Raw genomic sequence first — 12,646 nt, 5'->3', positions numbered from 1 at the left:
GCATGTCTTTCTGTGGAAATACACATTCATATCTCTTGGGTAAATGCAAGAGAAGGTCACCTGTGAAGTTTATGTTTAATTTTTAAAGAAACAGCCAGACTGCTTTCCCAAGTGGTTGTACCATTTTGCATTTCTGCCATCAGTGTATTAGAGAGTTCCAGTGGCTCCACTGCCTTGTCCACACTTGGTATTTTTAGCCATTCTCTTGGGTGTGTAGTGGTATCTCATTGTAGTTTTTAATTTTTTTAATTTTTAAGACATCTTAATTTATTCTACCATTTTCTGTGCTTGTTTTTTTATGGTTTATTTATTTATTTATTTGAGAGAGGGGGAGACAGAGAGTGAGCGCAAGCAAGCTCAAGCAGGGGGACCCTCAGAGGCAGAGGGAGAAGCAAGCTCACCACGGAGCAGGGAGCCCGATGTGGGACTCGATCCCAGGACCCTGGGATCATGACCCAAGCTGAGACACCCAGGTGCCCCATTGTGTTGTAATTTTCAATATACAGTCTTTTATCTCCTTGGTTAAGTTTATTACTAGGTATTTTTTTCATTTTTATGCAATTATAAATGGGATTCTTTTCTTAATTTCTTTTTCTGATAGTTCACTGCTAATGTATAGGAACGCAGCAGATTTTTGCGTGTTGCTTTTATTTGTATCCTGCAACTTGACTGAATTTGTTTATTCTAACAGTTTTTTGATGGAGTCTTTAGGGTATTTTATGTATAATATCATGTCAGCCACAGATAGTGACAGTTTGAATTCTTCCTTTCCAATTTGGGTGCCTTTTATTTCTTTTTCTTTACTAAATGGAGAGGCAAGGATTTTGAATACTCTGTTGAATGCGAGTGGTAAGAAGAGGTATCCTTGTCTTGTTCCTGATCTTAGAGGAATCCATTCCAGCTTTTCACCATTGAGTCTGGTGTTGGCTGTGGGATTTGCAAATATGGCTTTTATTATGTTGAGGTATGTTCCATCTCTGCTCGCTTTGTTGAGAGTTATATGTGGATATTGAATTTTATCAAATGCTTTTCTGCATATGTTGGGATGATCATATGATTTTTATCCTTCATTTTGTTAATGTGGTCTGTCATATTGACTGATTTGCAGATGTTGAACCATTCTTGCATTCCTGGAATAAATTTCAGTTGATCATGCTGTATGATCCTTTTAATATAGTGTTGAATTCAGTTTGCTAATATTTTGTTGTGGATTTTTGCATCTGTGTTCACCAGGGATATTGGCTTGTAATTTTCTTGTGGCATTCTTGTCTGGTTTTGGTATTACGGTGAAACTGGCTTTGTAAAGTGTTCCCTCTGCATCTGGTTTTTGGGTTTTTTTGTTGTTGTTGTTTTGTTTTGTTTTGTTTGGAAGAGTTTGAGAAGAACTGGTATTAATTAATTCTTTGCATGTTGGGTAGAATTCACCAGTGAAGCCATATGGCCCTGGACTTTTGTTTGTTGGGAGATTTCTCATTACTGATTCAGTCTCCTAACCAGTAATCAGTCTGTTCAGATTTTTTATTTCATCATGATTCACTCTTTTTTTTTTTTTTAAAGATTTTATTTATTTATTCGACAGAGATAGAGACAGCCAGCGAGAGAGGGAACACAAGCAGGGGGAGTGGGAGAGGAAGAAGCAGGCTCATAGCGGAGGAGCCTGATGTGGGGCTCGATCCCGGAACGCCAGGATCACGCCCTGAGCCAAAGGCAGATGCTTAACCGCTGTGCCACCATCATGATTCAGGCGCCCCATCATGATTCACTCTTGATAGGTTGTGTGTCAGGAATTTATCCATTTCTTCTAGGTGGTTCAATTTGTTGGCATACAGTCGTCCATAGTAGTCTCTTGGGATCCCTTGTATTGCTGTGGTGTCAGTTGTAACATCTCTTTCATTTCTAATTTTATGTTTTGAGTCTTCTCTCCATTTAACTTGGTAAGTCTAGCTAAAGTTTCATCAATTTTATCTTTTCAAAGAAGCAGCTTTTAGTTTCATCATTTCTATTGTCTTTTTAGTCTATTTAATTTATTTCTGTTCTGTTTACTTCCTTCCTTCTACTAACTTTGGGCTTCATGTGTTCTTTTTCTAGTCTCTTGAGTCATAGAGTAAAGTCATTTATTTGAGATTTTCTGTTTCTTGACATAGGCATTTATCACTATGAACTTCTTTTGGAACTGCTTTTACTGCATCTCATAAATTTTAGTATATTACATTTCCTATGTTTTAATTTTATGTCTCAAGGTATTTTTTAAATTTTTTTTATTTCTTTTTTGACTCCTTGGTTATTCAGTAGCATGTTGTTTAATCTCCATATATTTGTGAATATTCCAGTTTTCTTCATGTAATTAATTTCTAGTTTCACATTAGTGTGATTAGAAAAGATGCTTTATATGATTTTGGTCCTCTTAAATTTGTTAAGACTTATTTTGTGGCCTAACGTGTGATTTGTCCTGGAGAACGTTCTACTTGCACTTGAGAAGAATGTGTATTCTGCCGCTTTTGAATGGAATGCTCTGTAAGTATCTGTTAAGCCCATCTGGTCTAATGTGTCATTTAAGGCCAGTGTTTTCTTACTGATTTTCTGTATATAAGTGGAGTATTAAAATCTCCTCCTATTATCATATTACTATGAATTTCTCTCTTTAGGTCTCTTAAAATTTTCTTTATATGTTTAGGTGCTCCTGTGTTGGGTGCTTAAGTATTTACAAATGTTATGTCTTCTTGTTGGATTGACTCCTTTATCGTTACGTAATGCCTTTCTTTGTCTCTTAATATAGTCTTTGTTTTAAAGTCTGTTTTGTCTGGTACGAGTATAGATGCTCTAGATTTCTTTTGGTTTCCATTTGCGCGGAACATCTTTTTTTATCCCTTCGCTTTCAGCGTGTGTGTGTCTTATGTCTGAAGTGAGTCTCTTGTAAGCAGTATATAGATGGGTCTTGATTTTTTTTTACCCATTCAACCACTCCCTGTCTTTTGATTGGAGAATTTAGTCCACTTACATTTAAAGTAATTATTGATAGGCATGTGCTTGTTGCCATTTTTGTTAATTGTTTTCTGACAGTTTTTTTTTTTTTTTAAAGATTTTACCTATTTATTTGACAGAGAAAGAGAGACAGCGAGAGAGGGAACACAAGCAAGGGGAGAGGGAGAGGGAGAAGCAGACGCCCCGCTGAGCAGGGAGCCTGACGTGGGCTCAATCCCAGGACCTCGGGATCATGACCAGAGCTGAAGGCAGATGCTTAACCGACTGAGCCACCCAGGTGTTCCCTTCTGACAGTTTTTGTAGTTCCTCTCTTCTTTGTGGTTCGATGACTTTCCTTGGTGGTATGCTTATATTTCTTTATCTTTTGTATGTTTGCTGTGGGTTTTTGCTTTGTGGATACCACGAGGCTTACATATAACAACTTATGTTTATAACAGTTTATTTTAAGTTGATAATAACTTAAGTTTCTAAAGTTCAACATTTTTACTCTCTCTCGCCCCCACATTTGATGCTTTTTGATATCACACTTTACATCTTTTTATCTGTGTATTCCTTAATTAATTATTGCAACAATATTTTTACTACCTATGTCTTTTAGCTTTCAACCTAGCTTTAGAAGTGCTTAACCCATTACTTTTATTATATATTTACCTTTCCAGTGAGATTTATTCTTTTACATGTGTTCTCGTGAACACCCTTTCTTTTCAGCTTAAAGAAGTCCCCATAACATTCCTTAAAAGGCCGCGTTAGTGGTGATGAACTCCTTCAGCTTTTGTTTCTCCAGAAAACACTTTATCTCTCCCTCACTTCTGAATGATCGCTTTGCCACATAGAGTATCTTGGTTAGAGATTTTCCTTTCAGCACTTTGAATATATCGCACCACCCTCTCTGGCCTGCAAAGTTTCTGCTGAAAAACCTGCTGATAGACTTAGGGGGGTTTCCTTATATGTAATAAGCTGTTTTTCTCTTGCTATTGTTATTTTTTTAAACCTCCTTCCCCCCACCCCACCCCCATCTCTTGCTGCTTTTAAGATTCTCTCCTGGTCTTTAATTTTTGACATGTAATTATAGTGCATCTTGCTGTGGGTCTCTCCGGGCTCCTCTTATTCGAAACTCTCTGGGCTTCTTGAGAAGCTTCTGGATGCCTGTTTCCTTCCCAGATAAGGGAAGTTTTCAGCCATTACTTCTTCAAGGAGATTTCCGACCTTTTCTCTCTCTCTCTTCTCCTTCTGGAAACCCCATGATCCAAATATTAGTCTGTTTGCTGTTGTCCTATAAGCCCCTAAACTATCTTCACTTTTTTCCTTCTTTTTTCTTTTTGCTGCTCTGATTGAGTCCCACTGCCTTGACTTCGAGCTGCCTGATCCTTTCTTCTGCTTCGTCTAGGCTGTACTTCAGTCGGCTGTTGTATTCTTCACTCGGCGACTTCTTTTTTCTTTTTCTTTTTCTTTTTCTTTTTTAGAGAGGGAGAGAGAGTTGGGCGGGGAGGCAGAGGGAAAGAGAAAATCTCAAGCAGACTCCATGCCCAGCATGGGGCCCTCCTGCACAGAAAGACAGGCTCCTGACTCTGTGACTCCTTGCTCTCCCAGGGGTGGTAGCTGTTTGAGAACTCTTTCTTCATTGGTCACCAGAGTCAGGTGATAGAGAAGTCCCGGCAGCAGTCATGAAATTTGGGGCATCAGATGAGTATGAGCTCATTCCTGTGTGATAACTGATTATTACAGTTTCATGGGACCAGGAACTCAAGTGTCCCTGGCCTCCAGAGCCAGGTGCTCAAGAGGTGTCCCGTAGGTGACAGCCACAGAAATCAGGGCACTGGGTACGTGTAAAAGCTCCCTTCCGGGAGATGCTGGTGCCCTGGAGCATGGCAAAGGGAGAGGGCAAAGGGGGCGCCCTAGTGTCTGTGCACAGAGAAGAGTGTTCCAGCAGGTTCTTGATGTGTGTGTGTGAAATCAGATGCCTGCCCTCAGGCTGGTGCTCTGATACAAGCAGGTGAGCCTCCTTCACTTAAGTCTGGGCACAGTCCACCGGCTCCCTCCGAGCTGGGCCCTGGGGCGGGGGAGTCCCAGCATGCAAGCCTTTTAAGGGAGGCTTCACAGATTGCTCCTGTCTTGTGGGTCTCGGGATGCGAGTCCCATGGGGTTTCAAAGCTAAGTGTTTTGGGGGCTTGTCTATCCAAGCGTACGTCTTAACAGTTGGGGTGCTGCTGTGGGGTTTGAGCCTTTTGCGCCTCAGGGAGAAGCTCTGGGTTTTGAGTTTTTTCCTGGTTATGAGATACTGCAAGGAGGGCCATGATTGTGTCCCAGCCTCTCTTAGCTGCTTCAGTGTGGTTTTCTTCTCATTCGCTTGATGTGCACTTATGACCCAGCCAGGCTTTAGTGTCTTTTTTTTTTTTTTTAAGATTTTTATTGTATTTATTTCAGAGAGAGCGTGTGCACATGCAAATTGGGGGAGGGCAGAGGGAGAGAGAATCTCAAGCAGACTCCCCACTGAGTGCGGAGCCCAGTGTGGGGCTTGATTCCATGACCCTGAGAACATGACCTGAGCTGAAACCGAAAGTTGGAGGCTTAGCCAACTGAGTCACCCTGGCACCCCCGGCCTTTCAGTGTGTTTTTAAGAGGATATTGTTCTCTGTAGCTGTAGACTCTTGTGTCCATGGAAGGAGGGGCCCTCAGGGCGTTCCTAAGGTGCCATCTTCTCCTGACTTTATTTTATTTTATTTTTAAAGATTTTATTTATTTATTTGACAGAGAGACGGCCAGTGAGAGAGGGAGCACAAGCAGGGGGAGTGGGAGAGGAAGAAGCAGGCTCCCAGTGGAGCAGGGAGCCTGATGCGGGGCTGGATGCTAGGACCCTGGGATCATGCCCTGAGCTGAAGGCAGACGCTTAACGACTGAGCCACCCAGGCGCCCCTCTCCTGGCTTTGGATGTGTGCTTTCCTTTTTTTTTTTTTTTTTTAAGATTTTATTTATTTTATTAGAAAGAGAGCACATGAGTGGGGGGGGGGAGCAGGAGAGGCAGAGGGAGAAGCAGACTCCCCGCTGAGCAGGGAGCCCGGTGGAGGACTGGATCCCAGGACCCTGGGATCATGACCTGAGCCGAAGGCAGACGCTTCACCGACTGAGCCACCTGGGTGCCCCTGATACTCGCTTTCCCAATGACCGATGGCGCTGAGCATTGTTTTGTATGTTTCCATGCCATCATAAGTGTCTTGTGTCTTCTGATTCTTAATCCTATATATTGTTTTCTTAGTAAGTTGTAACAGTTCTTTATATAATGTAGCTACTAGTCTTTCGTTGGATATTTTGTAAATATTTTCCCTTAAACTGAGGCTTGCCTTTTTTCAAGTTGTGGTAAAAAAACACGTAATTTTATTTTTTTACCAATTCTTAAGTGTATATTATGGTATTGTTAATAACATGCATATTGTCGTGTAGCAGAGCTTTAGAACTCCTTGGTTTTGTGCACCCCTTGAACAGCACCTCTGAGGCTTGCCTCTTAATTCCCATAACGCTGCCTTTTAAAGAGCAGAGGGTGTTTTCACTTCACTGAAGTCCAGTGTGTTTACTTCTGAAATGTTTCGTGTGTTTTATGTTTAAGAAATCCTGGCCTACCATGAGATCGCTGCCGTTTCCTCGTATGATGGACACCATGTGTCCTGCTCGACGATGTGTAGTTTCAGCTTATGTTTAAATCTGTGATCCATATCCAGGTGAAGCTTTGTTGGCACCATGAGGTAAAGGTCAGGGTTCATTTGCAGATTACTTACAAATGGCCATCCAGCTATTCAAGGACCGTGTTCGTTTTCTAGGGCTGCTGTAACAAAATACCTGAGACTAGGGGCTGCAACAACAGGAATATTTTCTGACGGTCTGACATCAAACTGTGGGCAGGCCTGGCTCCTCCGGAGGCCTCTCTCCCGGGCGTGTGGACGCCATCTTCCCCCGGTCCTCACATGGTCGACCCTCTGTGTATGCCTGCATCCTGATCTTCTAAGAGCACCGGTCATGTTGGATCGGGGCCCTTAGCAACCTCATTTTTATTTAATCACCTCTTTACAGGCCCTAGTTACAAGCTTTTCTCCATTTTGGTTTTGCACTTAGTACGTACTGGAGTTCATTGCACACTAGTACATGGAGGTACGTATCTCTCCTTTTCCTAGCTGCAAAATACTCCGTTGGTAGATGGATCATAATTTGACTGACTGGTCCCCTATTTATAGATACTTGGGTCAAATTTCCAGTGTTTTGCTATTACAAATAATCCTGAAATGAATAGCCTAATGCACGCATATTTTCCTCTTTTTACCGGTGTATCTGTCTCTAGGGAAGATTCTGAGATGTGGGATTTCTGGGTCAAAGGTTGAGTTTATATTGCATTTTGTGTGGTGGCTGTTTCTTAAGCCACTATTAAAAAAATGTTATTAACAAATTAACATTCTCAGGGATTCAGTGGCATGGTTTATGCAGATTTCTCTGATACTGTTAAGAGTTTTTCTTTCTAAAGTTGCTTTCATCAATAAACACGAAGCTGTGTGTGTGTGTGTGTGTGTGTGTGTGTGTGTGTGTGTGTGTGTATGTGTGTTTTGGAAACAAAACCAAGAAAGGAGAGTGGTCAGGAAACATCGCCTCCGGGGAGCTCGGGCGCTGTAGTTCTTCTCTGACCAGTAGGTGCCACTGTTGAATCAGGATGCAGGTGGGCCCGCCGCTGGGTGGAGGTCTCTGCAGCGCTGGGCCCTGTAGACCATCCTCCACGTCTGCCTAGCAGGGGGCTGTCGCAGAGGGAGGTTCCAGCGGGCCACAGATGAGGAACCAAGACGGCTCTTTCTGGGGGAAGCTGCCCTTCAAGGTTCCAGGTGCACAGGTGTCGTCCTTCCTCTGTCGTCCTCTCAGGCCCCCCCCCCCCCCCCGCCAGCACTTTATAACTCATCTGCTTTAATTTGTTGGGTTTTTTCCCTTACAATAACGTGATTTGACTTTAGACATGAAAACTAGACTGGATTTCAGATGATTGGGTGTGTAGAGCCTGGTGAGCTGGGTTCTGGGGTCCCTGGGGCCCCTTCCCCTGGTCTGTTCTCACGCAGGGAGGCAGAGAGGGACTGAGACAGAGCATGTGTGCCACACCCGAGGGGCTCAGCCTTCCAGGTTCTCCTCCTCATTCGCACGTGATCCTCCCTCCTTGGAGTGTCTGCTGCCCTTGACGTTTGTCCTGCTTCCCTGGCCTCCTCTTGGCGCCCCCACTGCTCCTTCCCTTCCTGCAGCCTCCCAGACTGGCACGCCCTTGTGACAGAGGTGGCTCTCCGCTGTGCCCGCACTTGTCACTGGGTCAGGCTGTCTTAGCAGCTGTTACGGGCACTTTGAATCAGATCATTTTGCTTGTGTAGGGCCCGACTATGGCAGAGTCTTCCTGGTTCTTTCTCCCTACATGGCGGTAGCATTCCCTTGTCATTGTGGAGACCTGACAGTGGCCCCTGAATTTCCAAGTGTTCCCTGGGAGAACTGCCCTGGTGGCTCCGTCTGTTCCCTGTGCACGCAGCTCCCAAATTTATACTGCTAGTGTCGTCTCTCCCTGGAGTTCACACTTGTTTCTCCAACCACCTGCGTGTCCTCTCTACTTTTTCTTCTTTTTTAAAGATTTATTTCACTCTGACTCAAGCCATCAGCTTCCCTGCTCAGACTGTCACAGTAGCAACTCTTAAAATTGTTTATTAATTTGAGGGGCACCAGATGGCTCAGTCAGTTAAGTGTCTGCCTTTGGCTCAGGTCATGATCTCAGGGCCTGGGACTGAGCCCAGTGCAGGCACGTCGGGTTTCCTACTCAGGGAGGGGTCCGCTTGTCCCTCTCCCTCTTTCCCTCCCAATGCTCTCTTCTCTTAAATAAATAAATAAAATCTTTTAAAAAAGTTTATTAGTTTGAAATACAGCTGGCATAAGGACAGGTGCAGGGAAAGACATGTTCCCCTCGGTGAGCTCTCAGAGCATCAGTACCCAGGGTAAGCAAGAAGTCTGCCAGCTCACCAGAACCCCAGAGTGTGGGACCCCCACCCCCAAAGCAGCTCTTTCTTCACAGGATAATCACCTTGCTTTGTTTTTCCACCAAAGCATGCGTTCTTAAACATTGTCGTTTAGCTTGCCTGGTTTAATGAATATAGTCTGTAGATGAATGTAGTTTTGTGTGGTGTGTTCTGTGTTGTGTGTGCCTGTGTGGTGTGACGTATATTGCGCGGACATGTGTAGACCTGGCTTCCTCACAGCACTGTATGCATCATTTATTTTCGGTTTTGTTCCATTGTATGACTGTACCACAGTCTCCTGATCGCTGCTACTGTTGATAGTATTTGGGTGTTGTCATTTTCCCCGGCTGTTACGGGTAGTGCTGCTTCACAAAGCGTGTGCGCAGAGGGTAGCACTCCGCGGTAACGAGGAATGAGGCCTTGCCGCTGGCAGCCACGTGGACGGACCTGGAGAGCATCACACTAAGTGGTGTAAGAGAAAGACAAATATCAGATGATCTCTCTCCCATGTGCAGTCTTAAAAAAACAACTCACAGATACAAGTCCAGGTTGGTGGTAGCCACGGGGGATTAGCGGGTGGACAGAATGGGTGAAAGTGGTCAGAAGGTAGAGACTTCCAGTTATAAAACAAGTCCTGGGGATGTAATGTACAGCAGGGCGACTGTAGTTAATAAGGCCGTATTGTACATTTGAAAGTTGCCAAGAGAATAGATCTGAAAAGTTCTCATCCTGAGAAAAAACAGTTTGTGACTGCGTGTCGGTGCGTGTTAGCTAACTAGACTTACCGTGCTCGTTTCAGAACACGTACGAATAGCGGCTCCCTGCGTCGCACACCTGAAGCTAATAGAATGTGATAAGTCAATTTTATCTCCATTTAAAAGAAAGGAACAAGGAACCCTCTCCAGTGTCACCCTCACAGCAAGGCTTTCTTGCGACCACGGGCTGTGTCTATCACTTCATCGTGTTTTTCACCGTGCTCTGTGCTCTGTTTTCACAGATGTGTCTTTGCTGCCTGTCTTCCTTCGTTAGTACCTAAGCTCACGGAAGGCAGGGGCCTTGTCTGTCCTTTGCCACGGCGTGTCCACTGGCTAGATAGTGCTTGGCAGAGAGGGGTATAATTGATGATTAGTGGTTGGCCCTTCTGGTCACATTGGCCAAGCGGGGCTGCTCAGACCACTGTGCCGTGGCTTTGGATTGCTCCTCAAAGCTTCAAAGGGGACCAAGAAGCAAATGTAAGGATAAAAAATGACATCTGCATTTGAATGGTTTCGCAATTAGAATTTTAACTATGTACTTTTCAGTACATAAAATTAGGTAGCAAAATAGAGACACATGACAAGCTTTCAAACCAATAGCTGGAACAATATTTTCCTGATAGTAGTGAAATATTTAAATTGTCCCGTGTTTATAAGGTTTAGATTTGTTGTGGCCCTTCAGCAGTGACCTTGATGAATTCTCAGTCTTGCTTCAAGCTGTTATCCCTGGTGTAAGTCTGCTTTCTCTGTGTCTTCAGGGAGAGTGTGAGGTGTTACAGTATCAAGCTGCTGAATCACATACAGGGACATTTCACGCTTCCTTATTCTGCCACAGGTGGGTCCCGAGGCGGGTGTTAGCAGCATGTTGCTTGCTCCCCAGAATGGCTAAAAACATTCGTGGCCGTGTCTCTTGGTGCACACGTGTGCGCACTTTTCTGTGTGGTTTCACTCTTGAGAGGAAGTGCTGGCTCAGGGCAGTAGCTGACGGCAGCCTCGTCTCCAAAGTGGTTGTACCAGTTGACCCTCCTCCCCGCGGGGCACATGTGCGGCCCCCCGGCTGGGCCGAAGCTTCTCCCACTTTGCTCACCTCGGGCTCCTGGGTGGTTCCCGTGGGAGGTTAGTGCTGTCCCACGGTAGTTGAAGTCCCCCCACTGTTCATGAGGTGGACATCTTGTCGTGTGTCCTGCTGGCCACTTCGCTGTCTTTTTTTTGGTGACGTGTCTGTTCACGTCGTGTGCTTCATTTTCTTCTCGGTTGTTTATATATTTTTATTTATTTGTAAGGTGTTTTGAGAATTCCTGTACTTGGTTGTTTGCATTTTCATGTATCTTTTAGAATTGTCTCGTTGCGTTCAGAGAAGAAGGCCCGTTGGGGTGTTGGCTGCGGTTGCATGGAATCCGTAGACTGAGTTTGAGGAGGATTGAGAACTTCCGGATGCTGACGGTTCGACTTGAGAACTTGCTCTGATCTCTATTTATCAAGGTCTTTAATGCTGTGACGGTTCTGGCACGTTTCAGATCTTCACATCTTCTAAAAACGTACTTCTGTGCGTTTCCCATTATAATTGCTATCTTTGTAAGATTCTTCTAGCTTGCTCATGCATAGAAACGCAGTTTGGTTGTATGTACGGACCTCATAGTCAGCAATGCTGGCAAACTCATTCTTTCTAATAACACATCTTGATTTTTTTTGGACTTGTACGTATGTACGCATAGCACCTGTAAGTGATGACCGTTTGACTTCCTCTTTTCCGAGCCTTTTATTTGGCAAGGATTTGTTTATTTTATTTTATTTATTTTTTAAAAGATTTTATTTATTTATTTGACAGAGAGAGACAGCCAGCGAGAGAGGGAACACAAGCAGGGGGAGTGGGAGAGGAAGAAGCAGGCTCCCAGTGGAGGAGCCCGACTTGGGGCTCGATCCCAGAATGCCGGGATCACGCCCTGAGCTGAAGGCAGACGCTTAACGATTGCACCACCCAGGCGCCCCAGGGATTTGTTAATTTTATGATCCGGTTTTTGGTTCAGTTTATCTTCTGTTTGTGTGGTTCTTCCTAGACCAGTGATGTCTTCGGCACCTGGGTCCAGCAGGGGGTGCGTTTGTGGCCTGAGTCCTTACTCTCGGTGGCCCCCCTTCCTGCCCATGACTGTTTTCACCTTGTGCTCTTTACCTTTCCACATTTGTATGCAACTTTGGTTTCATTTTGGAGCTTTCCATATAAAAGATGAGGAGGCCAGGACTTAAAATGGCATCTCTCTCTTTTTTTTTTAAGAATTTATTTGAGAGAGAGAGAGAGAGCATGGGGGCGGAGGGTGAGAAGGAAAAGCAGACTCGTCGCTGAGCAGGGAGCCCGACGTGGGGCTCGATCCCAGGACTCCAGGATCATGACCTGAGCTGAAGGCAGTTGCTTCACCGACTGAGCCACCCAGGCGCCCCGTGAAATGGCATTTCTTAGTGGCAGGGCTGGGCCTCATCTTTCAACAGCTACTGACCCTTGGAAATTGCTGCGGACCGCTGCCGCCTACTTGCTTTCACTGAGCGCTCGGTTCTGACACGGTGGAGCCTCACGTGGGGGCTCATGGATTTGGTAGAGGGGCACGGGGCGGGGTGGCGGGGAGCCAACAGCGAGCCTGTCTGTGCCGCCTGTCCTGCTTCACACGCGCCGGCTCAGTCTCTAGCTTGTGCCACCTCTCAAAGTGACAGGAAATACCATTCCATTGGAAAATAATATACTATGTTTGATTTATGAAATTTAATCAAAATAGCAGGAGTATTTTTGAAAGATAATTAACCCCTTTTGTCTTTTCATTTGTAAAATGAAAGGGTTTATCGCTCTAAAATTCTGCTTTTTGCTGCTATACAACGTTCTTACGTAGTCTTTGTCAGAAATGGAAC

The 12,646-nt window shown here is 44.6% G+C and overlaps 1 protein-coding gene across 2 annotated transcripts in view; it reads left to right on the top strand.

Annotated features, from left to right (window-relative positions):
• The window catches only part of UBE2G2 (ubiquitin conjugating enzyme E2 G2), a 37,281-nt gene that overhangs the window by 5,347 nt on the left and 19,288 nt on the right, over positions 1 to 12,646 (top strand). The gene's annotated exons all lie outside the window — the stretch shown is intronic.

The sequence above is a fragment of the Ursus americanus genome, chromosome 4, assembly GCF_024610735.1.
Source record: "Ursus americanus isolate L20-20 chromosome 4, mUrsAme1.1.p, whole genome shotgun sequence".
In the NCBI taxonomy this organism is placed as follows: Eukaryota; Metazoa; Chordata; class Mammalia; order Carnivora; family Ursidae; genus Ursus; species Ursus americanus.
This window is presented reverse-complemented; position numbering and strand designations above follow the sequence as displayed.